Raw genomic sequence first — 27,152 nt, 5'->3', positions numbered from 1 at the left:
ATCTCATTCATTTTAATGGTTCTGGCAACATGCAACTACTCATGTCATCTTATTTTGATGAAGCTTCCAATTTTCATTACCCCTTCGAGAAATCAATTTCAAATAAGCTGATGGCACTGTGTGTATGTTAATAAACGTGTCTATATACACATATATTTGCACACAGAGTTACATATATAAACCCAGACAGCTTCTCTTGCTCTATTAAGACTGAGGTCATAGTTGTGATTCAATCTGTGTTATGACAATCTGAGAAATTTCTCACTTTTAAATTACCAAACTTCATGAGAAACCTGTGGCCTTGACTCAGCAAGCTTCCAGAGCTAGGACAAGGAGGTCAGTGTGGATTGGTGGGTATCTCTGGCCTCAAGTAGAGGGGTAAGGGTGGGAGTGGGGACAGATCCTGACGAAGCAAAAAGGTGTCAGGGAGGCAGCTGCATGGAGAAGGTTCTTTCCTGGGCACTTCTGCTGAATATTCTGGTAACTTTCTGCAGCTATCACCACTCATCCAAACTAAAAAAATTCTCCTTAAAGGAGACGGCACTTTTGGGGAGTCACTGACTTCCTCCACTTTATTCCGCTGCATTCCCGTCCAGGATACTGTTTAATGAGTTGGAGCACGTTGCATCAAATTAGGATGTAACACTTCAGGGCATCCAAGCTACAAAGACATTTGTTAAGCTATAGCTCAGCACCATTTCCACTACTAACTGTTTTTGTTTGTTTGTTTTTGTCCCAGGCCTCCCTATTTTCCTTCCCTCCGGAGCCTGGTTCTTTCTCTAGACTTGACTTCTAAGACTCACTCAATTTTCAACCCAAACCAAGGCAGGGATCCAATTTAGGGGATCACAATCTTTTTTCCTCTGCTTTTTGAGCTCCATTTACTTTCAGGGTGAAAATGTCTCCCTGCACTGACTTCAACCCAATCCCTGAAACCAAAGGGCAGCTTTGCTGACTTTCCCCTTGTCCTTTCTGGGCACCCAAGGACATCGAAGGGGTGTGACTATTCACAGGTAACAACTGTCATTTTTCCCCAACCCCAGTTCTTTTTAAATTCCATACCTACCTCCTTTGGAGAAATCCTTAATTCCCATTCACTCACACATGTCTCCCCTTTCAGGAAGCCGCCTCCAGGCTTTGCCTCCTCAAAGAGCATCATCATCATGATTTCAGGGGCTGTATGCAAACCTGGCATGCTTCATTTGGATGAGCGCTGCCCTCAACTTATGTTCTGCAAAGGACCTTGGCTTTAAGTTCAGGAGGCTGAATTCATTTACTAACTGGCTAACTTTGGCCAAGTTATCTGCAACGTGGGGTAACAACAACTACCTTTTGGGGTTGTATATGAAGATCAGGTGGGACCATGTGTGCAAAATTAGTCTAAGACAGGAATTCCTTTTAATACATGTGGTCGGGGAGGAGCAGGAGAAGTGTCAGGCTTGACTTAAATCTGGACTCTGGTAAGAGTCGTGACCCTGAGCCACTTGCTTCATTCTTAGACTTTCAGGTTCTTTATCTGTATAATTAAGATAATGATATACAAGTCCTGTAAGGAATAAATGACATTGTGCATATGTAAATGCCTGGAGCCTAGTGGGCTTGCATAGATTTGACATATGCTCAAGGATTAGTGTAATCAGAGCATCTGAAATATCAAGATTTCCTAGAATCCTCACTCTGTAAGCAGAGAACCTGGTTCTTTCTGTCTTACCTTTCCGGTACTTTTCAGATCCAGACTACAGGAAAAGCAATCCGGACAAAGGCTTCTTTCTAACTAATCCTGAACTAGCAACAATTGAACAGGAATGTGACAATGACTCTTTTATCTTTGAATTCAAAACAGCCACTGAAGAAAATGCTAGATATTGTCTGACATGAACTTGAAGGGGCCAGTGGCCCTAAAGCCTGACTTTTCTGTGACTCATGCCTGAGTGGCTCCCTTTCCAATTGGAAGGGACCTTCATCCCTTCTTCTATTTCCACACTCTGAAGCTTGCTAGCCTATCACTGGAAGAGCAGAGATCATCTAGCGGGAGCCCCTCCAGTTCCCTACCTTCCTCCTTGTCTTGTCCATCTGCACCCACCCTGCCTTCCTTCCTTTCGACTTCTCCAACTGCGGGCCCACCATCAGTCTCATCCTTTCATATATGACTTCCGACTAAGTTCTCTTCAATCTTAGATTCCTTTCTGCTAGTGACCCCTCCTCCCTTCTTCCGCCACGTACAGCCATTGTCCGATTTCCCTCCACTGACACCCCATCTCCTTCAAACCGCACCCTCCCCGTCACGGCTTCCTTGAATCTGCTCCACTTCTTGATCTCCTTCTCACCCTTGGGCTGCAGCTGGCCTCTGCAGTACCATTCCCCACTTTCTGACCCCTCAAAAGACAAAGTTCTCATTTGGGTTTCCAGCTGCCTGGAGCCTCCTACAACTGGTGACGCTGCAGATGCGGCCTTCACTCTGAGAACTCCTCTCCCCTCCTCCAGCACATACCTCCCCAGGGGCTTCCTTCCTACTTTTCTCGTCCTCCTTTCACAGTCCTCTTCATGGACAACTCTACCTCTGCCAAAACTTCCAGGTTGGGTTTGTCTGACTCTGTCCCTTGCCCTACTGTTATTCCTAGTTCATTCACATCTCTTAGCGATCTCATCTACTCAGGGCTCGCTAACTACATAACGTGTGAGGCCTAGCATAGCCTGAGAATGCAGGGTTCTTTGCTCAACAGTTATTCAAGACAGCAAGAGCAGAGCATGAAGGCAAGTGTGGGCCCTTTGCAACCGCACAGATCACAAGTCAACTCCAGAACTTCCAAGTGCATAGTGTTTCCCAAAACTATATTTTTCCAGCTAAGACCCCTTTCCTCGCAGCTTTAGGCTTCAACCCTATTCTCCATGGACACCACTCCCTTCTGCACCAGGTCGATTTTGTTTCAATCCTGGTGCTTTTACGTACCAGCTGTGTAATTCTGGTAAAGACATTCTCTCTGAGCTTCAGTGTCTCAATGTAAAATCTGTAAGATTATGGGAAAGCGAGTACAGCTATCAAGCTGATAATTCAATAATAGAGGTTAATAATATATCTTATAAAACAGCTATAAAGTGTCCACATTCATAAAATGTAAAAAGCCCTGAAGCAGGAAAATTGCTGGCTGTTTACTCAGTTGTTGGAAATTGTGAGAATTAGGACAAATAGGTAGTAACCCTGCAAAGAGCTTGGGAATAATTTTTTTTTTTAAATAAGAACAATCCCATAGCATTTATTTTCATCTGGTAATAACATAAAGGTAACAAAAACAATATGAACAAGTGTTTCAGAACTACATTCCCAACAAAGGACAACTAAAAAAACAAACTATATTGCCTTCAAGAATTTCTCACTTTATTGATCGTTTCTAGTTGGAGACCCCTTGGAGCAGAGTCATATCTCCTTTTAGCATGATTTCACCCAGTTATTTTATTGACTTTTTACAATCAATCCCTTCTATATCATCTCATAGGTTTATACACTCATCAAAATGAGTAATACAGCCCTTTATCCACATATTCACTTGCTCATAAAGCCACACCTGAGTCCGAGATCTATTTCTCAACCATCTGAATAGGACACCCTTCTGCCCTTACTGGCCCTGGCCACAGTGCACCATAGCAGAAGCTGACAAAGACCCCATGAACATGCACCTTAGAAAGCAAACTGAGCTTGGGAAGAATTTTTGCCCAACAGGATTATTTTAAAAACATATGCAATATTGTCGATCAATGATAGCACAGGACTCTGAGAACGAGTTCACCTAGTGAAGATCTACTCAGTCTGGTTCTAGGAACTTGACATCATGTTCTCTGAGCTGATGGCCAGGCTCCAACCCCATAAGCAAAGAACAGAGACCCACACAGCAAAACTAGAACAGGTCAGCCTTGAGGACCAGACACCCATAGGGAGATTGTTTAGTGAGTGATGCACTTACTTACTACTGGTCATCACAACCAAGAAGTTTGGTTGGAATTTAAAATTCAATATGCCCCATACAGAACTCAACAATCTCTTTCCCTCTCAAAGCTGTTTTTTCTCAAACCTGTATGTCAGTTACTGGTACCACTGACCACCAAGTTGCTGCAGCTGAAAATCCGGACCAAGTTTTGCTCCACTTTCTCTCCTTCATCCTAGCAACCACTCCCCACAGACATCCAGAAACAATATGAACAGTAAGTGCAATGGACCTCACAGAGATGACGATGGTCAGACTTGACTAGATGGAAACAGACAACAGCACTATACGACAATAGGCATATAAATAAAAAAACAGACCAAATAAAATATTGTTTACAAAAGTGGTTTCATATTGAGAACGCCAATCATATTATGTGATTACTGGTTTTCCTCTTACTTTCTCATTATTTTGTAGGTAGACTTACCATCCAGACTATTCTCAATGTCTATAAATCAATAAGAAAAAACACAAACAGATCAATAGAAAAGTAGAAAAAGACATGAGTAGTCAATTCACAGAAATAACAGAGATAACCAGTACACGTCTCAAAAGAATCTCTATCTAGTCAAGATTAGGGAAATGCAGATTAAAATAAGATAATTTCCACTCATCAAGATGGTTTTAAAAAAGGATAATATTTAGTTTTTATCAGGTGGTGGTAAAAGTCTACTGTCTGAGACAAGTAATATTTGAAATGTGCATTCCTTTTGACTCAAATTCTACTTCCGGGTGGCTATCCCTAACCAATTCTTGCATGTATACATAAGAAAGCATACATAAAGCTATTTCACTGACACTTTCTGTGGTAGCAAAAAAAAGGGGGAGGGATAACCTAAATGTAGATCCTTTGGAAAATATTAAGCAAATTATGACCTACCTATACTAAAATATTCAAGAACAGATGAAAAAAATGAAATGTGCTCATTAATTCTAACTTGGAAATTCTCTACACATGAAGTAGGGGGAAAAAAACCTAGTTTCTGTCAAATTAAAACAAAGTAAAATTTAGCTGTATCACATTTATAGTTATGTAATTGTATAGAGACAGGTCTGGAAGGATCTTCACTCAATAATTAAGAGTGGTGAATGTCACGGTGGGAAGAAGATGGAAGGGGAGAATGGCCTGTTTACATAATTTCCTATTTGAATCTGCTTAAGAATGAATGGCCATATTAATTATATAACTATAATATTGTAGTCATTTTAAAAAACCTGACTGATATATTTTATCATTCCTGGATCAAAATACCTGACTGCATCTGACTAGTATGTACATGTTTGTATAATCTAAGGCAGTGCTCCTCAAAGTGAGGTTTATAAGCTACCTGTACCAGAATCCTTTGGGGTGCCTGAAAAAAAAAGGGGGAAAATACAGATCCTCTGGGCCCCATTCCTATTTAGTTCTATAGATGTGGGACGGTCCCAGGAATTTGCCTTCAACAACCTCATGCTCAGAGTGGGAGAACCACTGGAGCAGAGAATTAACTTCATTTGGGTTTCACTGCCTCCTAAATGGTTTTAAATTCCTGGTTTTCTTTAAAGAGAAGAGAAAATAAGGCCATATTAACATGGGGTTAGGAACAGAAGACTGTAATTTAGTAGCTAAATTTTCAAAAATGCTGCCCAACCACCTGTGTTTATGGATGCAGGTGCTGACCTGTGTCTACCTGAAGGGGTTACTTATAGGCAAATCCACACCTGCCAGATTTGCAGCAACTCAGAGTAGGTAAAAGAATGTGTTTTCTCTTCTCTTCTGTTTCCTATTTCCAGGGATTGGGCTTCTGTTCCTAACTACGATTGCATTTTTTTTTTGTATTCTCCAAGGAGATTTCTCTCCGCTAGCCAATACAGATTCAAGAAAAAACAGCCCCTGTGCTTTAGCTCTCAAAGCAGTTAAACATTATGGTTTGCTATTTACCTGTGTCCTTCTCAAAACTGTGAGCTACTCAAGAATAGAGCTAATAAGCACTGTTCCTCCAGCAGCCAGCAGAATTTCTGCTGACCCACGTCAGGTGCTATGCTGTTCATATATTCTTTCTACCACAGATATTTTTTTCCCCCAAAATCCAATCTAGAAATTAGTCTGTCAAATGAAAACTCCCTCCACCCCCAATTTCTCTCTCCTGCTTTTCACCATTTAAAGCACCTACTTTTATCTTCTTGATTTGGATAAATGCAATGAATGATTTACTAATACCATGCTTTAGAAATAGGCCTACAAGGGGGCCCCTGAGTGGTGCAGTCAGTTGAAAACTGACTCTTGATTTAGGCTCAGGTGGTGATCTCATGGTTGTGAGATCGAGCACAGAGTCTGGTTGGGATTCTCTCCCTCTCCCTCTGCCCATCCTGCTCATGCTTTCTTTCCCTAAAAAAAAAAAAATCAATAAAAAAAGGAAATATGTCTACAAAATCTTCTAGATTACAGATATTCTTTCAAGATGTTCTATTTTTAATTCTTTTCACATTATTTATATACCTTTAACACCATATTTTGTCAAAATTATTAAATATTTAGGTGTTGTCTGTCTCCCTTCCTTGGACTGTTCCTTTAGGCCCAGTGCCTCGTACCTAGAAGGTGTTCTAAGAATTTTACGCAATTTAGGAGTTTCTCACTTTTAATTTTTGTGCTTCTTCCTGATATGACAACACCTTAAGAAAACACCACAGTTTAAGGTATACAGCATACTTTTTTGGGGAAAAAACTCAGTTGAATTTTTTTTTTTTATGGGGATGGACTCTCAAAGAAACCGTGAAAATAATCAGTGGAGTAGCTCCAGAAGAACACGTATTTAAGAATTAAGTACTAAATTTATTTCAAACGATGCTTTCACTTCAGCAGATCACTTGTTTCTAGGTCTAGAAAGTAAGGTTAGGTTAAGGGCGTTTTAGTGTGCCCACCTGATTCTAAAATTCTGATTTCCCTAACTAAAATTTGGTTTCATCACAATGACTTGAGAAAACTAACTCAGACTTGTGCTCTTGTTCTTTTCTGTTTGTTCTTAACTTTCAATACATTTTCTGCCCTTTTCTCTGGCCCTTTAACATTTGAAGATGGAGGGAAGAGAGGGAAAAAATCGATTGTCCAAATATTGAGCCACTTTACAATGCTGGTGCCACCTGACTCTTCAGCAGCCTGAAAGCTGATAATCCTTCTTGCCCCCAGCGATTACCACATTGTCCCAAGCTGAAGGCTAGTGATTACATCGAACGCAGTGCTCGATTTCATAAAAAAGCAGTTCACCGTCACCTCACAGGTGATTCTTCCAGTTAGGACAGCTGACTCCAATTTGTTTGTCTTTGGTTCTTGGTTTTGAGTACCAGACATGCCAAGCATAACACAACATATTGTTATATTTATTAGTCTCTAAGAGAATTCATTAGTTTTAGCTGATACCAAGCTCTCCACAGTTTATAGGGCCTCTCAAGCTTTTGCTCTCACCTGCCATCCAGGATTTCATCTATTTTTCATGCTCGTCACTAATAATTTGCCAGACATTCCCTTTTAATGCTGTGAAGACAGCTACTTCTACCTACCTCTGAAATGCCATTAGTTCAACTAGGACCATGCCACATCAGAAAAATCATTATTTCAGTCATTAGTTCTAAGTGACTTCTATCATTTAGGAAAAAAGGGGTGTTTTTTTTTTTTTGTCAAGTGAAGATTACATTTAGGTTGTAGCCTTCAAGAATATTAAAATGCATTTCAGACCATCTTTGAAAACTCTACCTTGGTCAACTAATTATTCTAGCTTCTCAACCACTACCTTAAATGTTTAGCACATGCACTGAAATATTCAATTGAAATTCAGACAATGAAGTTTTGTAGATTCACACCAAAGCCCCCTGTACTGGTAAATAATTCAGAGGTAAGATAACCTTTGGTTCACTCAGTTATTGTGTCCAGAGACAAAAGGGACTCTGTGGAAAATGCTGTGGTTTCTTTGAGCTCTCATTCATGAGGCTATCAAGTGTACAGGCGAAGCCACTAATTCTCATTGGGTTCATCTGGGCACTTAAAATATTGATCCTGAACCCACGTCAGACCTACACATTCAGAATCGTTAGGCGTTATCCACGGATACATTTTTAATCAATCCCAAGGTGATCCCAACCTGATTCATTAGGGAAGAATTAATTCAAGTCAGTGGTTCCTAACTAGTATGCGTAACAGTCACAGAGAGGGCGCATTAAAATGCAAACCGTAGAGCTTCAAGCCTAGTGATTCACAAATTCAGTAGGACTGTCTCGGGACCCACGAATTTGCACTTTTCACAAGCATCCCAGGTGTAAGTATTGTTGGCAGATCAAAGAAACACACTTGGAGATACACGGGTATAGCAGTTAACCAGCCTCTCACATACACTGAGAATTGAGCTGGCCATCTGACTAATGCTGGTTATTAGAAGTATTTCAGCAGCCAAGTGCAATATTCATAATTACTGGAATAATGCAAAAACCTATCTTTCTATCATGAAATATTAACTTTAGCTTTCATACTGCAGAGCAAATGTATAAAGAAATAAGTACAAAAAGGTACAAACTGCTATCTAGCAGGTATCACTTCTATGAATACAAAACCCAGGTTTTGTATTCAAAACTCTCAAAACTTGAGAGGCCCTTAGTTTTAACTTTTCTCCCTCCCCCTCTTCCCCAGTCACTGCAGGATCACTGCAGGAAAACTAGAGAAGTTAAACAAAAAGATATGAGAATTTAGAATCTTTCCTCATCAGATACTACTGTTAATGTTACCCAGATGTAGCCACATCATCTTTTTTTAAAAGATTTACTTATTTATTTGAGAGAGACAGTGAGAGAGAACATGAGCAGGGTGAAGGGCGGGGGGAGGGGGGGAGAGGGGGGAGAGGGGGGAGAGGGGGGAGAGGGGGGAGAGGGGGGAGAGGGGGGAGAGGGGGGAGAGGGGGGGCCTCAAGTAGACTACCCCCTGAGGGTGGAGTCCAGTGTAGGGCTCTATCCCAGGACCCCAAGATGATGACCTGAGCTGAAATCAAGAGATGGTTGCTCAGCCGACTGAGCCACCCAGGTGCCCCTAGCCAGATCTTCTTAAAAGCAATCAGACCAGGTCAACCTCCTTCAAATAGTCCTAGTTCTCAGGATCAAATCCAAACTCCTCAGCACTGCTGAGAATAGGCTCACAATCTGGTCCCTTCACACGGCTCTACCTGATGCCTCTTGCCCTGGTTTAGCGGTAGGTCAACAAACTCAGCCACAAAATGGATTACCCCAAAGACACCCCAAATACTCATTTACAAAAAAAATGTGTATTCTTTTCAAAAACTAAAGTTTATGGCAGTTTATATTGGATAGGATTTTAAAATAGCTTCTGATGATTTTTTCATTTCTTTTCAAAGAAGCATTTTAAACACACTGAAATCAATTCCACAATTTCCGACGAATCAACTCCTGCCTTTAACACTACGGCACAGTATGGACAGAAGCAACTTCTCTTGCAGGTGTGTAGGGTGGCCTGGTGGGGTGGGGTGGTCTGGGAAGACATCTCTAAGTTTCAGATAACAAGAGGGAGCCAGCCATGAAAAGATTTAAGGAAAGAGCCTTCCAAACTCTTTTCATAACAAAATATAAGCTTTCTTTAATGTTTATGGCACTTTATAAATTTTAGACCAAATCATGTTGCCCTGCCCTAGCTGCGGCCCTGCTTGGGAATTGGGTAGCTGGTATATTTAGCTTCCCTACTAGGAGGGAGTTTCCACCATGTTAGGGAACCATCACCTTTGAAAAAGGATTCAAACCTGGGTTGCCAAAAAGAATGGTAAATGTTATTGGTAGCACTTGGGAGGAATACCGAAAACAAAAAGGTAGAACAATTTAAAACCATATATAAACAAAGTTTTCCTTTAGTTTGCAGTAATCTCACCCAAGTCATTTAACTTCCTTTTTAGTTACCAGCTAAAGTTTTTGTACTTTAGGTACTCTGGATTTATGATTTGGGGAATGAGAAAATTCTTGTGAATTTCAAGTTGCCTCTACTAAAGAAAAAAACCTAAAGGGTGAGAAACACCCTTAAAGGCTGTTGCAACCATTTATGAAAAATGATTTACCATAACATCTGGAAACAATCAGTTTTTGATGAACTTAAAAACGGACCCCTTGGTCATTCACTGAATTGGTAATACTGAGACACAAACTTTGGTAAATCCCACAAGTTAGTCTCTGTGCCATAGTCCCACTGCTCTTTTTTTTTTTTCCCAGTAAAAAACAATCTCTGGCTCCCTCCTGACGTTCACACGTGAATTTCTCTCAGCCCAACTCTGCAGACCACAGGACTCCCAACTCTGACCCCCTCCCAGTCGTTAAGGTTTTTACAAGGTCACACATTCTCCACCCTGTAGGCCAAGTGCACTCACTTTTCCTCTGCAAAGTGGACAAACCTAATAATCCCCAAACATCTGAGATGAAACAAGAAAATGATTCTTTTTAACTAGAAAGACGGAAGGAGTAAATAAGAATAGCATACGTGTCAAGGAGCGGGGGATCCCATCTTCTGGTGGTCCTAGAGAGGCTGTCCCGTCTCGGCGGTCTGTGGCCTTCGAGGTCCGACTAAAAAGGTCCTCAGAGGCAGGGGCTCTGATGCTGCTCCTGCCACCCCCACAGCTCTATTCCCAACCCCCAGCTGCCGGCGCTTTTTCTGGCAGATGGTCTCGGTATCCAACCATGTGATACAATGTTCCTCCAATCGCCATCCTGCAGAGAGCGGGTGGGGAAGTCAGCTATTGGCTAGAACACAGGCAGCAGACCGGCTGCCATTGGCTGTCGCCGTTGCTACCCTGGTGAGTCCCCACAGCCCTGGAATTAGGATTTCAGCCTTGAGTCTCCTGTAATGCATCCCCCACCCCCAACTCTGGTAATTGTCTTTAAATGTTATCTGCGATGCAAAATCACTATTCCAGAGGGCTTAGGGTTTGTCCTTAAATAGAAAAAGAATCCTATAGAGAAGGCGCTTACAGTCATAAATGTGTGTGTGTGTATATAGGTGTCCATATATACATAGGCAGGTATCCCCTGCTTTCTGAGAAAGTTTGCCATATGCCGCTTCCCTTACGGAAGACCTACATTAGCATGGCAAAGGCTTTTTTCCTTTTGAAAAAGGAAAAAAAGGAAACTGAGAATCCTCTTTGTATTTGTTTTGGTTAGTGAAAACAGGTACTAATGTAGGTCTTTCATAAAGCTGAGTGGCCTAAGAGCAAACTTTCAGAAAGGAGAGGATACTCTGTGACATTTCTGCTTACTAAAAGTTTCATAGGAATGCTCTACTTTTGAATGGGAGGTGAAATCTGTATAAATGTATACTTACATATGTATAATAATAATATATGTATGATTGTTGTGTATTGGTCTCTGCAGACTATGAGTTCAAGTCACAATTTTTCTTTTTAATTCTCACATTAAATTTAAGGCCTAAGAGTGTGTCTGACACATAGTACATGCTCAAAAATATTTCATGAGTAAACATATTTACCCCCAAATAACCTCAAGATTTAGTATAAAATTGAAAGTTTCTTCAACTGATGTAGTAGAGCACCACGTTAAAAATCCTATTATTTGTGAGATGCTGTATGTAATCAAATGAAAGTTATGAAACAAACACATAGGGGCGCCTGGGTGCCTCAGTCGTTAAGTGTCTGCCTTCTGCTCAGGTCAGGATCCCAGGGTCCTGGGATGGAGCCCCACATGGAGCCCCACATCCTTCTCCCTCTCCCATTCCCCCTGCTGTGTTCCCTCTCTCACTGTGTCTCTGTCAAAAAAATAAATAAAATCTTTAAAACACACACACACACACACACACACACAGCCAATAGATTATAAAAAATACTATCAAAATAAATTATATGTATGTATGTGTATTAAAGTGTAAGCAGATGTACACTATGATATTGACATGGGTGTTAAACCAAGTCACCTGAAATCCTGCACTTCTGCTTCTCTCATGGTCTCCACTGGTTTACAATATTAAAAACTGAAATCCTAATAATTTTCCTCATACCTCTATATGCAGTTCCTAAATATCACCTGAAACTCAATAAATATTTGTTGAGAGTATAAAATAGCCCTATTTGATTGCTTAGGCAAATCGAGCACAGCCTGAGGGTGTATGAATTTTGCTTTTAAGAGGTAGAAGGAAAATCTTCTTTTCCATGTGCCTGATTATTATAAATTATTAAGAGATACAAACATCTTTCTACTTTTTTCCTGTGTTAGTTTTCTGTCGCTGTGTAATGAATAATAAGTTTAGCAGCTTAAAACAATACCCATTAATTATCTCAGAGTTCCATAGGTCAGCACTCCTTCACAGCATGACTGGATTCTCTGCTCAGGGTATCACAAGACTGAAATCAAGGCATTCGTTGGACTGGGTTCTCATCTCAAGACTCTGGAGAAAAATCCACCTCCAACTCGTTCTTGTTGGCAGAATTCAGTTCCTTACGTGTATAGGACTCAGATGCCCGCCCCCCTCCTTTTTTTGGCTTGTCAGCTAAGGGCTGCTCTCAGCTTCTATAAGCAACCCACATTCCCTGCCTTCAAGCCAGCAATCAAATTACATCAAATCCTTCTGGCACTTCAAATTTCTGGTTTTTCTATCTTTGATCTCTAGACCCCGATTTAAAGGTCTTAAACGTGGTCAGGTCACGCCCATCTGGATAATCTCCCTCTCTTAAGCTCAACTGATTTGGGAACTTAATTACATCTGCCAAATACCTTTTGCCATATTAGTGTAACATAATCATGGAAGTGATGTATCATTACATTCAGATTCTGCCCACACTTGAGGGGAGGAGATTATATAAGGGCAAGGGTCACTGGGGACCATCTTAGAATTCTGCCTACGCTGTTTTCTTATCCCGGGGCTTTGGCTTGAGTCCAGGTATTGTCAGTCGTGTGTGTGTGTGTGTGTGTGTGTGTGTGTGTGTGTGTGTGTGTGTGATGTGTGAGAGAGAGAGAGAACGTGTGGTGTGTGAGAGGTTGGATCATTCTGATCTCAAGTCAGTTGGATTGGTCCGTGAAAAAAGGATCATCTGCAATAACATCATTTTCCCACTTTGAAATAGTTGGTGGTCAGCAAGACTTTTCACTTTTCCCTCGGCTTTTGTCTTCACATAGGAAGATGTGCCAGATACTTCTGGGGAAAACAGTTGGATTGAAAGATTGAGGCCCAAGAATATGAGCACAATTTTTCCTCATGGTAATGACTGGAAAGCTGTGGTGCTTAGGGCAAGTCTCTTAATTAGTTTCCAAGGAATTAATGTCAAGTGATTACTCAAGATCTGCCCAAGGGTTCTGATTGCAAATGTTTTCCCTGAGATACTGGATTCCTATCAACATATTTGGGCAAAAGCTGCCATTAGAGAAAGTGGTGGAAGATCAGTTATCTGGAGGTGGGGAATGACATGTTATCTAGGAAGAGACTTCAATCCTGTTATTTCTGAGTAGAGGCCCTGTGTTAGTGGAGTGGTTTAAAATTTCAAAATAGAACAGAAAGCCTTGTTCCGGCCCAGGGATGCTGCACCTCTGACCCATGGACCTCCGAGGTTCCCAGGTGGGCTTCACTGAGGGCCAGGGACCTTTTAAAATTGAATGTTAATTATGTATTTGTATGCTTATGTTTTTAGAGAGGGCCGGATGATATGAGATCCACTCATGAGTCCAGTTCACTGGAACGATTACAAATCATCAGGCTATTTGAAGACTGTCTTTTCATGATCCAAGAAATCAATGTCCAGCGAGGTGCAATGACTTGCCTGCAATCACAGGAGTAGTCTATTTGTTACGTGACTAATATCAGGTTCCTCGGCTCTTATGCCCATTCTCACCAACCCACACTGAGAAAGACATTTGAGGTCAAACAAGGGTGACAGTCATATACTAACTACACCAATATTACACTATGCCTTCAGAAGTAGTTCTTTAGATATGTGGTATTCTTTTAAAAAGAAGTGAGCTGAAAATGGGGAAAAGGTATATTAAGTTGGGACATACAGAGATATCGCTGTGCACCTAATAAAAATTCTATAAATAGCCATTGAATAAATGGGATGTTCTAGTCACCAAATGAAGGTACATGAAAGACTTGCTTTTTGACTAATACCCTATTATTTACTAGTCATACTATATGCTGGGATTGCCATAAAAATTACTTTGGGGCAAATACAGGTTTTTTAAGACAAGTTAAAGGCAGGAGAAAAAGCTCAGAGAATAATAATGAAAAAATATGTTAATGATGATAATGAAATTAAGAGTGTTTGAGTGAATTTGATGTACCAAGCATGGCTGTGCCAGATGCATTATCTAAATTATCTCATTTAGTTTAATCCTTGCCAACAGTCCATGAGTAAGATGTTACCACCGAATCTACAGATAAGGAAACAGAGGTGCAAAAAGGTTAGCTTGCTGAAGGTCAGAGTTAGCAAGTGGCACAGGAGGATTTCAAGTCCAGGTGGTCTCTTGCTCTAACCTCTAGGCACAAGGTCCACTCCTAGTAAATTGGAATAAACCATGGAATAGGCAAGTTTTTAAGAACCGAATAACAACAACAATATTGTCTTTAAGGCAGAATTAATGAACCACCTCCCCACCCCCTCAAAATGCACCCATACAAAATCTTTAGGACTTACCTCAACATTAGCTGTACATTTTTCTTTTGTTGAGGGTTTTCCTTTGGGTCCTGGATTCGCTGAATTAACGGAAAAGAAATATTTTTATCAAAGCCTATTAATATAAAAAATAACTACATAGAAAACCCCCTAGAGACACCAGGAAGGTTGAATGTAAAAACCTGGGGCCAAAGGCAGTGGAAGTGGCATCTTTTTTAAGGTGAATTAAATGTCTGCTCAAAGTGGTGCAAGAGATTTAGATGCTCCACTTGAATGGCGTGTGGATTTCCATTTGTCCTCAGTGCTTACAAATGACATAGACAGTTCATCCATAGATTAAAAATAAACGCCAACTTTTTACTGATATTCAACATACCTCCAATAAAAAACACAACTCATGGGGGTTTTACGTTTGATTCTGACAACTTCCAGGTGACTGAATTTGAGTCCTTGGAAAGATGTCCGACAGACTGTGATGGCAAAGGGGATCCAAGAAAGACCTAGTTGTTTGGTGTGGCTTTACACTTGTGTCTCAGTAACAGGAACCAACAGTAGGGCCAACCTGATCCAGACAGTTTATATTCAAATGTATCATGAGGAAAGCTCGGGTGAGCCAGCTATTCTAGTGCATTTATTCAACATTACCAGGAGACTTGGTGTCCGTTACTGCTGTGGGAGGCTTTACAATACCAACAACAGCTGCCTGAATGTTCCCAAAATGTTGTGAAAGTAGCTGTGGAAAATGGTTCTCATTTACTGAGGATGACTGAGGATGCCAAACCAAGCCTGGCTCTTGCGAGGGAAGGTCACTGCCCCTGACATGAATGAGCTCGGTTCTCACCCACCCTCTGCTTGAAAAAAACATGTTCTTGGGCAAGGACTTTACTTCCCTCATCTCCTCACTCACAGTCAAAGAGCTGGACAGCATCAGTGAAGTCAAAGAGGAATTTCCTCCTCCCTCTCCTCTGCCCCAAGTTATCAGATCCTCTGGATGGGGTGAAAATGATTTAAATAAAACCACAGTTGGTAGTTCAGTAAGCTGAACTGGGCCTAATGGCTTCTTTGAGTCTTTATTTTCTTCTGGAAGACTCCTGTGTACATGTACAAATATTATAGATAATCTGTGCTTTTCTCCTGTTAACCTGTGTTATCAGCTTAATTTTTAGGCCCAGCCACAAAGACAAGGTAGAGAGAAGTTTCCCGCCTGCTACACCTTCTTCTCCTTGAGGTCCTGTAAGACTAGGCCCTCCACATGCTTTCTGGATTTCCCTCTGTGCACTGGTTGAATGGTGTTCCTCCCAAATTCATGCCATGTAGAACCTCAGCAGGGGACCTTATTTGGAAATAGGGTCTTTGCAGATGTAACGAGTTAAGAGGAAGTCATACTAGATTAGCGTGGGCCTTGATGAGGACACAGACAAACAGGCAGCAAGTCCCCTTGGGATGGAGGCTGAGTTTGGAGCGATGTGGCCACAAACCAAGGAACACAAGGCAGGCAGCAGCCGCCAGAGGCTGGGAGAGGCAAGGAAGCGTTCTTCGTTAGAGCCTTGGGAGGGAGTGTGGCCCTGCCAGCACTTTGATTTTGGACTCTGAACCACCAGAGATGTGAGAAAATACATTCACTATTTTAAGCTCCCCCCCCTTGGTTTGTACTACTGTGCTATGACAACTCTAGCAAACATAGATTTTGGTACCAGGAGTAATTCCTTTACAACTTTATGTCCAATATTTCCATTCCTTGCATCTTCCATTTCTCCTTGAGCACCTTCATGTCTGTCTTTATTCATGTTTACACTATTCTGATATATAAAAAAATTTTTTTACTTCTCAACTTTGGCTTGCCTTGATAGCCCCTCAATAAACTGTTTCTGTTTCCCACTGCCAAACACCTTCTTTTCTCTGCACTATTAAGTTCTTAACTATGGTCAGTTAATAACTCTCACCTAATGTATCAGGTTTTAACTTTTATGGACAGGTGCTCCAGGCCTTTCTTAATTTGGTGTCTCTCAACTCATCAGGCTCCTTCACGTGTTTCCTCCATGCTAAGTAGATGATCCTAACTCTAAGTCTCTGCTCGTGCTGTTCCCCCTTCTTTTGTTTCTGAAATGCCTGGAAGCCCATGTCGCACCTTTCCCAATTTTGCCCATTTCTATAAAGCCTATTCAGCTTTCAAGACCCAACTCAAGGGCTCTCTCCTCTGTAAAGATTCTTCTGCCTTCCTCGGAAGACCTTGTTTCTTCACTTTCTGAACTCTTTTCATAATACCACCACACTTACATGTCTTGTTTTTTTTTTTTTACCAGTGATTCTGTGATTTATTTTAGCCTCTCTAACTCAACTGTAAGCTGTTTAATGCCAAAGACTGTGCCTTCATACCTTTATGTCTTCATATCCTTTCTACCCCCTCATAGGGCTGAGCATCGTGATGAGCATACATGAAGATTTAGATACATTCATGTTCATGAATTGCAGGGCAGTCATGGGCTATTTGGCAAACATAACCAGGGATTTCTGTTAGGAGAGAATGTGCTTAATCTACTAAAATTCTCTGAGAGGGTCAGTAAGCATGCGGAATAATTTCTTTAACCTTTTGAAAAGCCTCGACAAAGTTCCACACCAGAGGTTATTTAAAAATAAAAGTGAGTCACGATGAGATTGTGGGGAATGTTTTGTCATGGTTAGGGAACTGGCTTAAGGATCAGAAACATCCTGAACCAACTCTTCTAGTAACGAATTCCATATGCTTACAAATTTCCACCCAGAGAAAATTGGCCCTTCTCCGAATGGGGAGGTGAAACGGGGGGACCCCAAATGGTGTACCGTTCAGTTTTGTTTAGCATGTTTGGGAGGAGAGAGTTTACAGTGAAATTTTTCTCAGAATTAAAATGCCAAGTCAAAAGAGGGACAACTTGAGAAGACCTTAGGAGGATACATGTTGTCAAAGAAGTGACTGATGAGTCTGCATGCTGGCAACGATAAGGGAATGCATTAGGGAAAAAGCAACACAAGCTAGTTTTAGGGGATGATGAGTTCTGAGCTATCCATTACCATCAAGGAAGGGAACCAAGACACTGGGTACTCTGGACAGGCTAATAACTTGGCACCTCTTCAAACAGTGCTGTTAAAATATCTGATCAACATTTATTTAGAATAAAGGCCAAGAACTGCCTGGGGGAAGAGGTAAGAAGGTGGCAGCTCTCAACATTTTTTCTATTATTCTGCGAAATTCAGTTGGACCCCAAAGTTGCATATCTGCATCAGGGAAACCAAACAACAATTCAGCAGTTGACCAAATACACCTTCCCTAGTGACTGTCTACCATCACTCTAAAATGAGTCTTGGACTCTCATCTCCTCAGCCCAAGAAATATTGGCACTCCAAATGTATTCTTATTTGATATGGAGAGAATTTTAATACAAGAACAGTTGCCTTATTGCTGAAAATTAGTCTTAGGAGGAAAGGGGAATGTACACACAACCTGAAAGACATGGATGGTCCAAAAGAGAGGCCTTTATTCCAGGAGTATGACTCCCACCTGAAGAAAAAAATGGTGTCTAGAATCATCATCAGCAGGTGTGCTGAGAGAGGCACAGGGTGCCTGGGACCACCAGACGCTATGCAAAGACGGGGCATGGACAGTGGGACTTGGCACAGCAGCCTTTGCAGGTGCATAATTTTGCGGCTGCAAATCTCAAGTCTGGAAACTTCTGCAACAAGTAATCACATAAAAAGTGAAAATTTCAACCCCTAGGCTTTCATCTTCCTTTAAAAAAGAATTTAAACAGAAAAACCAGTGGGCGAGAAGCTAGTCTTATTTTAGGTGTAAGCCCATCTGCTGGCAAAGCCTAGATTAGAATAGTTCAGAGGAAAATCATGATTTCGAATTAGACAGATAACCGTGACTCTGCTCTTTAGCAACCCAAATATATAAAGTAGAAGTCATGCTAGGTTGAGCACCAAACAGTGATGTGCAAGAAGTGTCTTGAAAGGGGAAAGCAGGGGTTTTTTCTCCTGATTTCTCTTCTTTTAATTAAAAAGAAGTCCTGCAAAATGGTCACAGATATATCTTTTTAGGCATATTAACAAATTATTAGTTTATAAGAAAGAAATGAAGGAAGAAAGAAGCTGAATCTATGGTGATGAGCACAGAAGAATTGGCCCTTGGCTGGGCCTTAGTGATAGAGGGAACCGGAATCAAGGATTCAGGAAAGAGAAGACCAGAGCAAGATACAGATGACAGTGGGGAAGGCAGGAATGACTTGACTTTCAGAATGGCATCAGAAAGGACTTCCTTTTTTCTCTCAAGGGTCATAAGCACATCTTTTAGGAAGGGACAAAACATTAGAAAGAATGAGTAATCTTTCTAATGGAAACAGATTACATCAGGAGTCCATAGATTCCTGAAAGTAAGAAGAATGACTTCTTCAATACAAGGACTGTTTAACCTTACAGAGTAACAACACCGTGACAGTCAACACTGGGGCCACCCTATTGGACAAGGCTCCACTCAGGCCTTCATGGAACTTACCATGAAACCCCTTTGTTAAGAGGGCAGTACCATGCATATAAACATGCATATGAAGCCCAGAAGGGGCCTCCTCTACCCTTCTCATCTGCCTCCCTCTCTCTCCTTCTCCAGGGGTAGCTCAGTCAGCCTTCTATTACAGCAAGTCACACCGTGTTAGGGTGGACCGTTTCCCTGGGAGCTTCTTGAAATTTGAGATTATATTTTGTATATAATATAAACGAACTTGTCTAGTTGATTAAATAATTGAAAGAAGTGCCCCAAAGAGATTTGAGACACTATACAGAGATACCCAAGAGTGAAAGTATAAAAGTAAATAAAGGCAGAAACAAATAAGGGGTGGGGCACCTGGGTGGCTCAGTCGGCTAAGCGTCTGCCTTCGGCTCAGGTCACAATCACAGGGTCCTGGGATCGAGCCCTCCATTGGGCTCCCTGCTCAGAGGGGAGTCTGCTTCTCCCTCTCCCCTTACCCCTCCCCACCCCCCGCACTCGTGCTCTCTCACACACTCTCTCCCTCTCTCAAATAAATACATAAAATCTTAAAAAAATTAAAAAAAATATTTAGGGGTAAAATTGGGGCAAAGGGAAAACAGGTTAAGGAAAGTAAGATATATCCAGGAACAATTCGAAGTTCTTAAACTTGGTTTTGAAGGGCAGATGGTGGTTTTCTAGGTGGAGAAATGAGGTTAAGAGAATTCTAGAGAGCTCTGGTGGCTGGCATGTTTGGAAAACGCTGGCGCTAGAAGCCAGGTGGGAGAGGTGACGGTGAGGTGGCCAGGCTGAGGGGAGAGTGGAAGCTATATTATGGAGGGCTCTAGGCAACATGCTGTGGGGGAGGTTTTTATCTTGTGTGAAACTTGGGAGCCAAAAAGTGTCATGATCAGATCGATGTTTTAGAAAAATCTCTCTAGCAACAGCTTGCAGGAGACATGAGAGCCTGGTCAGGTCCTTCTTTTATCTAAACTCACCTCAAAACTCTCAATTGTTTTCTCTATGAACCTCAGAAGATGACCTGACCTCTTATTTTCCTATTTCAAGGAGAAAAAATACAGCCTTTAGTGGGAACCCTTTGAATACTTGCTGTTCTGCCAGTCAGCTAGAACCATGCCACCACCACCCTCACCTCCATCCTTGCTAGTCAACGGCAGAGGTGGCTCTCCTCCTGCTTGGTTCTCTCACCCCTTGCTTCCACAGTTAAGTTGCCAAAACTTTTCTACATTCACAGTCAGTATTTTTTTTCTCTTCTAACTCACTCATCAACCCACTTCATTCTGCATTTGGGAATCCCAAATTGCCCTTGCCAAGGTTCCAGTGACCTCCAACTAGCCGTCTAAGGACTACTTCCATTCCTATCTCCTTTGACATTACCATGGCATCTGAAACAGCTGACTACTCCCTTTTTGAAACTCTGTCTTCTTCATTTCCTCTTTTTCTCTCCATGTAGAAAATATTATTGCTATGTCTCTTGCTTTTTGCAGGCTTAGAATCCTAGGCTTGTCTTTTAAAGTTCAAGTTCCTCAGAAATACGTACCCGGACCCCAGAAAAGAGATGGGTTGCAGGGACATATTGGCCATCATTAAACATGGATCCACATGAAACTGCCAGAGAGATGATGTACAGCAAGGAAAGAACAAGGACAATGATGGAATCCTAAGGAACGTCAGTATTTATGAAGTGGGGAGGAGACACCAGAGAAGACAAAGACAGTGCAATCAGAAGAGCAGACTGACAAAAGAGAAGAAACACTGGAAGAGCCATAGAAGAGGGGCGTCTGTGTGGCTCAGTCTGTTAAGCGTCTGACTCTTGATTTCAGCTCAGGTCATGATCTCAGGGTCGTGAGATCAAACCCCACATTGAGCTCCGGCACTCAGTGCAGAGTCTGCTTGAGACTCTCTTTCTCCCTCTCCCACTGCCTCTCCCCCTGCTTGCATGCTCTCGCTCCCTAAATTAATTAATTAATAAAATCTTTTTTTTAAAGATTTTATTTATTTATTTGAGAGAGAGAATGAAAGAGAGAGAGCACATAAGGGGAGGGGAAGGTCAGAGGGAGAAGCAGACTCCCTGCTGAGCAGGGAGCCCAATGGGGGACTCGATCCCGGGACTCCAGGATCATGACCTGAGCCGAAGGCAGTTGCTTAACCAACTGAGCCACCCAGGCGCCCCTAATTAATAAAATCTTAAAGAAAAAAAAAAAAAAGCAAAGCCATGGAAGAGTTTTATGTCCTTCAGGAAGGCCTGATAGGGTAATACAGAGCCCACTAGATGGTGTCCAGCCATGACCTTGGAGGGGACAATTTCAATGGAGTAATGAAAACAGAAGCCCACATATATGGGTTAATGCAGCAAATGGAGATGTCAAATTTATACTCCATTTTTCAAGAAGGTGCACTTGAAATAAGGGGAGGGAATAATTTGGGAAAGAATAAGGAGGTCCTTTAGGATGGTAGAGATCTGAACACACTTAGAAGCTCCAGACAATCTTTGAAAATGGTAAGAGTAATTAATGGCAACTTAAGTGGATGGAAGTGCAGATATATTATGCAGTTTATTGTAAAAAATATGATGTGTTGGCTTATTAGAATTTTTTTGAGAGTCAGTTGGCTTTGTGTATGCAAATTATTGATGGGAGGTGGCATCGTAAAATATAAAACAGCTTGGTAAATGCTGATGTAGCAGAAAGGGGCATGAAGTTGGAATCCAGAGATCTGGATCTGTTCCTAACCAACAATTTAACCTCTTCAGGTCTCTGTTTCCTCCTTGCAAGTTGAGGGATTAAGATGATCTCCATAGGTAGGCTCCTTTCTCCTCCAACGTCTTCATTGTTTTTCAAACTAAGTTTCTCTGTTCTGAAGTCTCTGGTCATATTCTCCTGGGTTGTGAATTCCTAAGGAAAAACTTTAAATTTTATATTTTCATTTTAATGGCAAAAAAAGCGGCACGTTTTTGTTTCTTTGCATGATGAAACTATGTCTGTAGATTTCAGCCACTGCATTTATTTTTGTATTTGCAAATGTACATCTCAGGTGGCTTTTTGATCTCTAAAGGGATTTCAAGGAACTTTTACAATATTGGAAAACTTCTTTAGCTTTATGGTTTGTTTTACTTTCAAACTGATAAACAATGTCCTGTGTCTATCACTGAATTCGTGTTGAATTATTTCATTTCGTTTAATGACAAAGCTTCATTTTTATGTCAGTAATTTTCAACTAAAGGACATTTTCATAAAGTAAGGCTTTAATTTCTTAAGTGAATTAATGCACTGATAATTTGATGGGACAGTATAGAAATGACATATTGCAGCAGTGTAACCCAGAGAGCTGGCAGAGAAGAAGAGAGGTAAGTTGAACCCCTAATTGATGGGTTCTGGCCAAGTGAAGGTCAAAAGACATCACAGTGTTCTGAAGAAATAGGGCTTTGTAGAAATCAGGATCGAAAAATATGTTGGGCAAATGGAATCCTGACATCACAAATAATACTATAGGTGTAGGAAACTTAAAAGAATCTTTGCCATGGCAATTGGTAACCTTTTCACACTGAGCAAGAGGATTTCATTCCAACAGTGCAAACTCATTGCCTACATTAAAGTGCTTTATTTTAATTTTATGCATTTTTGATTTATGCTGAATTCAAAATTCTATTTTGATTTGATAGTTGTTTAAAAGCTATGGATATAAGGAGCTTGTACCTGAATTTAGGCATGTAGATATTTAAGTAACATTTCAGTTAAATAATTGAGGTTAACAGATTTATCTTAAGAATTGTTTTCCCTTGGGGCGCCTGGGTGGCTCAGTCGTTAAGCGTCTGCCTTCGGCTCAGGTCATGATCCCAGGGCCCTGAGATGGAGCCCCCAGTCGGGCCCCCTGCTCGGCGGGAAGCCTGCTTCTCCCTCTCCCACTCCCTCTGCTTGGGTTCCCTCTCTCGCTGTGTCTCTCTTTGTCAAATAAATAAGATCTTAAAAAAAAAAATAATTGTTTTCCCTTAAAAGATGTCCATACCTAAGGTTTGAGAACCTGGTCTTGATTTTAAAGTTTTCTATATTTCTCTAAATGCCCTTGAGCAAACTGTGGGGAAGCAGACAATATTGGGAGCTAACGGATACCGATGACACAAAGAAAAGCCTGACAATTCTGAGGACTTTATGGGCAGAGTTTCCCCATTGCCAGACTCATTTCCTCCCAGTAGAGAAAAGCCACAGGGAAGGGTAGCATTAGATCTCAAAACCAATTTGCCAGATTGTTGGGAAGAAGCCAACTGAATGGGGGCAGGTTAGGGGGTGCTACAGAGCAAGGAGAAAATCAACTCCACAAAGGCAATGTTGGTTTTGTATATGTTAAAGGAACGGGGTATCAAAGTTCAGCAGTCAGAAAACCAAAAGTGGGTTTTCAAAAGGCCAGTCCAAGGCTGGGCCATAAATATATGAAGCAGCCAGGAGGGTATATCTACCATATCAATATCGGTCAGACCCTCCAGACAAGACTATTCAGTTGGCTGCTCCACGATTCCAGTGAGGAGGGAAAGCAAAGCTAGGAAATGCCGTCAAGTAAGACTATGGAAAAGGATTAAAGACACCCAGGTTGTTTAGCTTGGCAACGGAAATTGAAGGATTCAGAATTTATTTCTGTTGACTAATGTGCAAAGGGAGAATATATGAAATTGGGCACCAGCCTCTCTCCGTCTCATGGAGGAGAAAAAAGGCAAGTGGGACACGATGCAGACTGTAGGGATTTCGACTGTTCACACTGAAGGGAAATGACCTTAAAGGGAGCTTGGAGAGAACTCAGTGGATTCTCTATAGAAGGTGTAGACATGGTCTCTAGAGCACTTGCAAAGCAATTGACTGAATTTCAGTTCCGTCAGAGCGAACTCACAACCTGCTGGCCATCTCTGTGAACCTCGGACAAGAAAAAGGAGAGGGCAGCGGGTGAGGGGTGACCACATTCCAGCAGGAATGTCAGAAAAGGAAAGAGACAGGACTCGCTTGGGGATGTCGCAGAGGAAGCCGACAGAGCGTGACTCGGCCAGGATGAGTCAGTGAATCCGAGGTTGCCTGCTGCAAGAGGGAGGTCATGTTTGGAGTTCATGGACTGGAAGGAGCTGTGTAAATATTAGGCTGTCTTTTTTTTACTGAGGTTCACATACAGCAAATTATGTTCAGTATTTGCTAATAACCTTTTACTCTGAGTGTGAACTCCTCTAGCAGCTTCTTCAAGCTCTTCTCAGCGAAGGACTGGAGGAAGTTTCATTTTTCCCTCAAGTTTTTAATCCTTGTTGAAGGTCAAAATGCTTCTGTTTCACCAGAGAGTTCCCCAGAAAGAACACTTAAAGGATGAACAAACAAAACAAGGACAGGGCAGATGTACTGAAAATCTAGCCTTTTGCAAGGCAGGTTGAGAAATCCTTGCAAGTGTACCTCTTCCAGCTTCAGCTGTTATTTAACCTAGCAAATGTGGACTGGAAAAAAAAAAAGCACACTTTGACGATGCCTTTAGTTCTTACGCGGCTACTTTAAAAGTTCATACATCGGGCAGAGCTCTCTGAAGAGGTCAGAGAGAAATCCGTTTTAGAGGTTTACTGGTTACTGTGTGAGACATCCTGGGACAACACTGGAAAATGTGACTTTTCTTACGACATTTGATGCCTCTGACTTTACCATGAGGAAAATCTGAGGATCGATGAATTCCTATGAAGTGAAGCCCGACGGCACCCTCAACATCCTTTCCTGAGGAGTGGGGACCTCTCTCTGGGACGAGGGCTTCGAGCTGCGTGTGTTTTACACTTGGAATTGAATTAGGGACAGGGAAAGGGAGGATATTCGGGAAAAGCTCTAACAACATTTTTTATTACCACGCCTTCTTGAAATCGGCATGTGAGTCACACTGAGGATATTTTTGATAAACTCGGATGTTGAGAAATTGGAACCGAGCAGTTTCTGAGTAAATTAGCTCCGTATACTTTGAACTAAAAATGGAACAAATCCATCTATCAAATTATTGAATGTTAGTCTACATCAATTAGAAATTAGTGTAACTGCCTACAATCTAAAATGATTTTTGACTTTCTCATGAAGTTTCTAGAGGCTTATCCTCTCCACACCTTTAAATGAATAACTACAGAAACTAATGAGCGATTTCCTAGCAGGTGAGGGGGAGAGACCCTCTTCTGTCATTACTACAAAGCTCGAAGGCAGAGGTGTAGTGGAAAGAGCACTGGACTAGGAATTAGCACATCTGGGCCTTGACTCCTCCCTGACTGGTTCACCTAACCTCCTGGGGCATAAATTTCCCTGTTTGAAAAAAGAGTGCCTCCAGAAATCTACCTGTAGTCTCTGCTGATATGCCCTCCACGTAGCTCAGTCTCAACAGAGCCAGTATTGACCCTATCCCCTCGCATCTGCAACGTATTCTTCTTCCTGAACCCTCTGACACAGTGAGGGAAGGTTGCCACTGTCCGCCTGACCATCCAGGAACAAATTCCCTGGAGATAACCCACCCTCTTCGAGTCCATCCTTTCCTTTCTACCTTCCCTAATCTGCCTCTCTCTCACTCAGTTTGTAGTATGTGGGAGGAAAGAAGACATTCCATTTCCAGGCTTGGCCCCTAAACTCACCTCCCCCATGGTTTATAAGGAATGCAAGGTGGTCGAGGGAGTCGGTAAACCCTGGGGGATTGGCTTGCTTTTCTGGGTCCTACCTCATCACAGAATGGTAGCTGTGACGGGGACCAGAGTGTTCAAGGAATACAAGCCCTACTTCTATTGAGATAAGGAGACCGAGTCCCAGGCTGATTAAAGGACATGGCTGTATTTCTCATGCATGGATTCCCAGAGCTGTGGGCCCACAAAAAGTCTGCCTTATCGGAAGAACTGATGGCTTTCTTCGAAGCCTCAGGTGGTCAGGAGCCAACAGAAGGTAATGATCAACGGCAATGATTAATTCATTATAGGTGCCTTGAACAGATACAAACCTTTTAGTTGGTTTTGTGTCTGACTTTGTTTCCTTCTCATCTCTTTCTCCTCCTTCTGCTCCCCCTCTTTCTTCTGTCCTCAGTCCTATTTCCTCATGTTTTCATACAGTCAACCATAGTGTAAGAAGGTAAATATATGCTAGATATCATCCCCTGGGGCCAGCTGCCAGAGTCACTACGGGCACTATGGGCTTTTCTGTGGCCCTTCTGGAGGCTGAGTAGAGCACCTCCCCTCTAAGGAAAGGCACTCAGCCTGCAGGGTGCAGAGAAGGGAGTCTTGGCTTTTTCTGGGGGACTGAAAGCCTTTGGGGTTGGGGATCTAAGGCAGCTAGCGCTCAGACACCTGTGCTTCCAGATGGTCTCCAAAGTGGTCGTAGTTGAATTTCCTTATAATTGGTGTCTCTCATCTAAATCGGTGTGGGTCCTATGGATCCCACCTCTCCCAGGCCCTGGGAGCTCCTCGTTGTGGGTCTCGGTCGAGCACTGACGCTCAGGGTCTCTGGCCACAAGCGGCTGCTTGGGCATGTCCCGTATCCAGCAATGCTGCCCCTCAACATGGCCCTGACGCTCTGCATGCATGAAATGATCTGAGCAGGTGCTACAATCACTCCTCTGATTTCCTAATGATAATTTGAGAACTGTTTGGGAAGAATAAGTTTAAATATTTAAAACCATATCAAGGCATCCCTGAGAAAAAAACAGGAAACATTTCCTTTTGTTGTTTCTACCACAAGATTTGTTGACCCACATTGGGGTTTGGTTCGTAACAGGAATGTGTCGAGGATCTCAAGTTCAATAGGATGGGTGGCGGTTTGTGGTGCGGATGGGAGGCACACATGGGAGGAATTGGGAGTATCGTGGTTTGATTTGGGGGGGGGTGGGTAAGGTCTGTGAAAGATAAAGGGAGAAGGAACAGGCTTGGGCAGGAAAAACCTCAGGATGGTGCTGCGGCTCTGACGCTTGGAGAAGGAAAGGGAGGAGAAAGCGGGATTGGGGGTCTCTAGAGCAGAAGTGCCTGTGAGGGGGTCCTCTTGTGGGGGTGGGGGGGGAGTGACC

The 27,152-nt window shown here is 42.1% G+C and overlaps 1 pseudogene; it reads right to left on the bottom strand.

Moving 5' to 3' along the window:
• Positions 1 to 3,389: 3,389 nt before the first annotated feature.
• LOC148164352 (small nuclear ribonucleoprotein E pseudogene) lies at positions 3,390 to 26,621 on the bottom strand (annotated as a pseudogene).
• Between the last annotated feature and the right edge of the window lie 531 nt (positions 26,622 to 27,152).

Source organism: Eumetopias jubatus, unplaced genomic scaffold (assembly GCF_037043125.1).
Source record: "Eumetopias jubatus isolate StellerSeaLion01/CBP00866 unplaced genomic scaffold, mEumJub1_p1.0 scaffold_5, whole genome shotgun sequence".
In the NCBI taxonomy this organism is placed as follows: Eukaryota; Metazoa; Chordata; class Mammalia; order Carnivora; family Otariidae; genus Eumetopias; species Eumetopias jubatus.
This window is presented reverse-complemented; position numbering and strand designations above follow the sequence as displayed.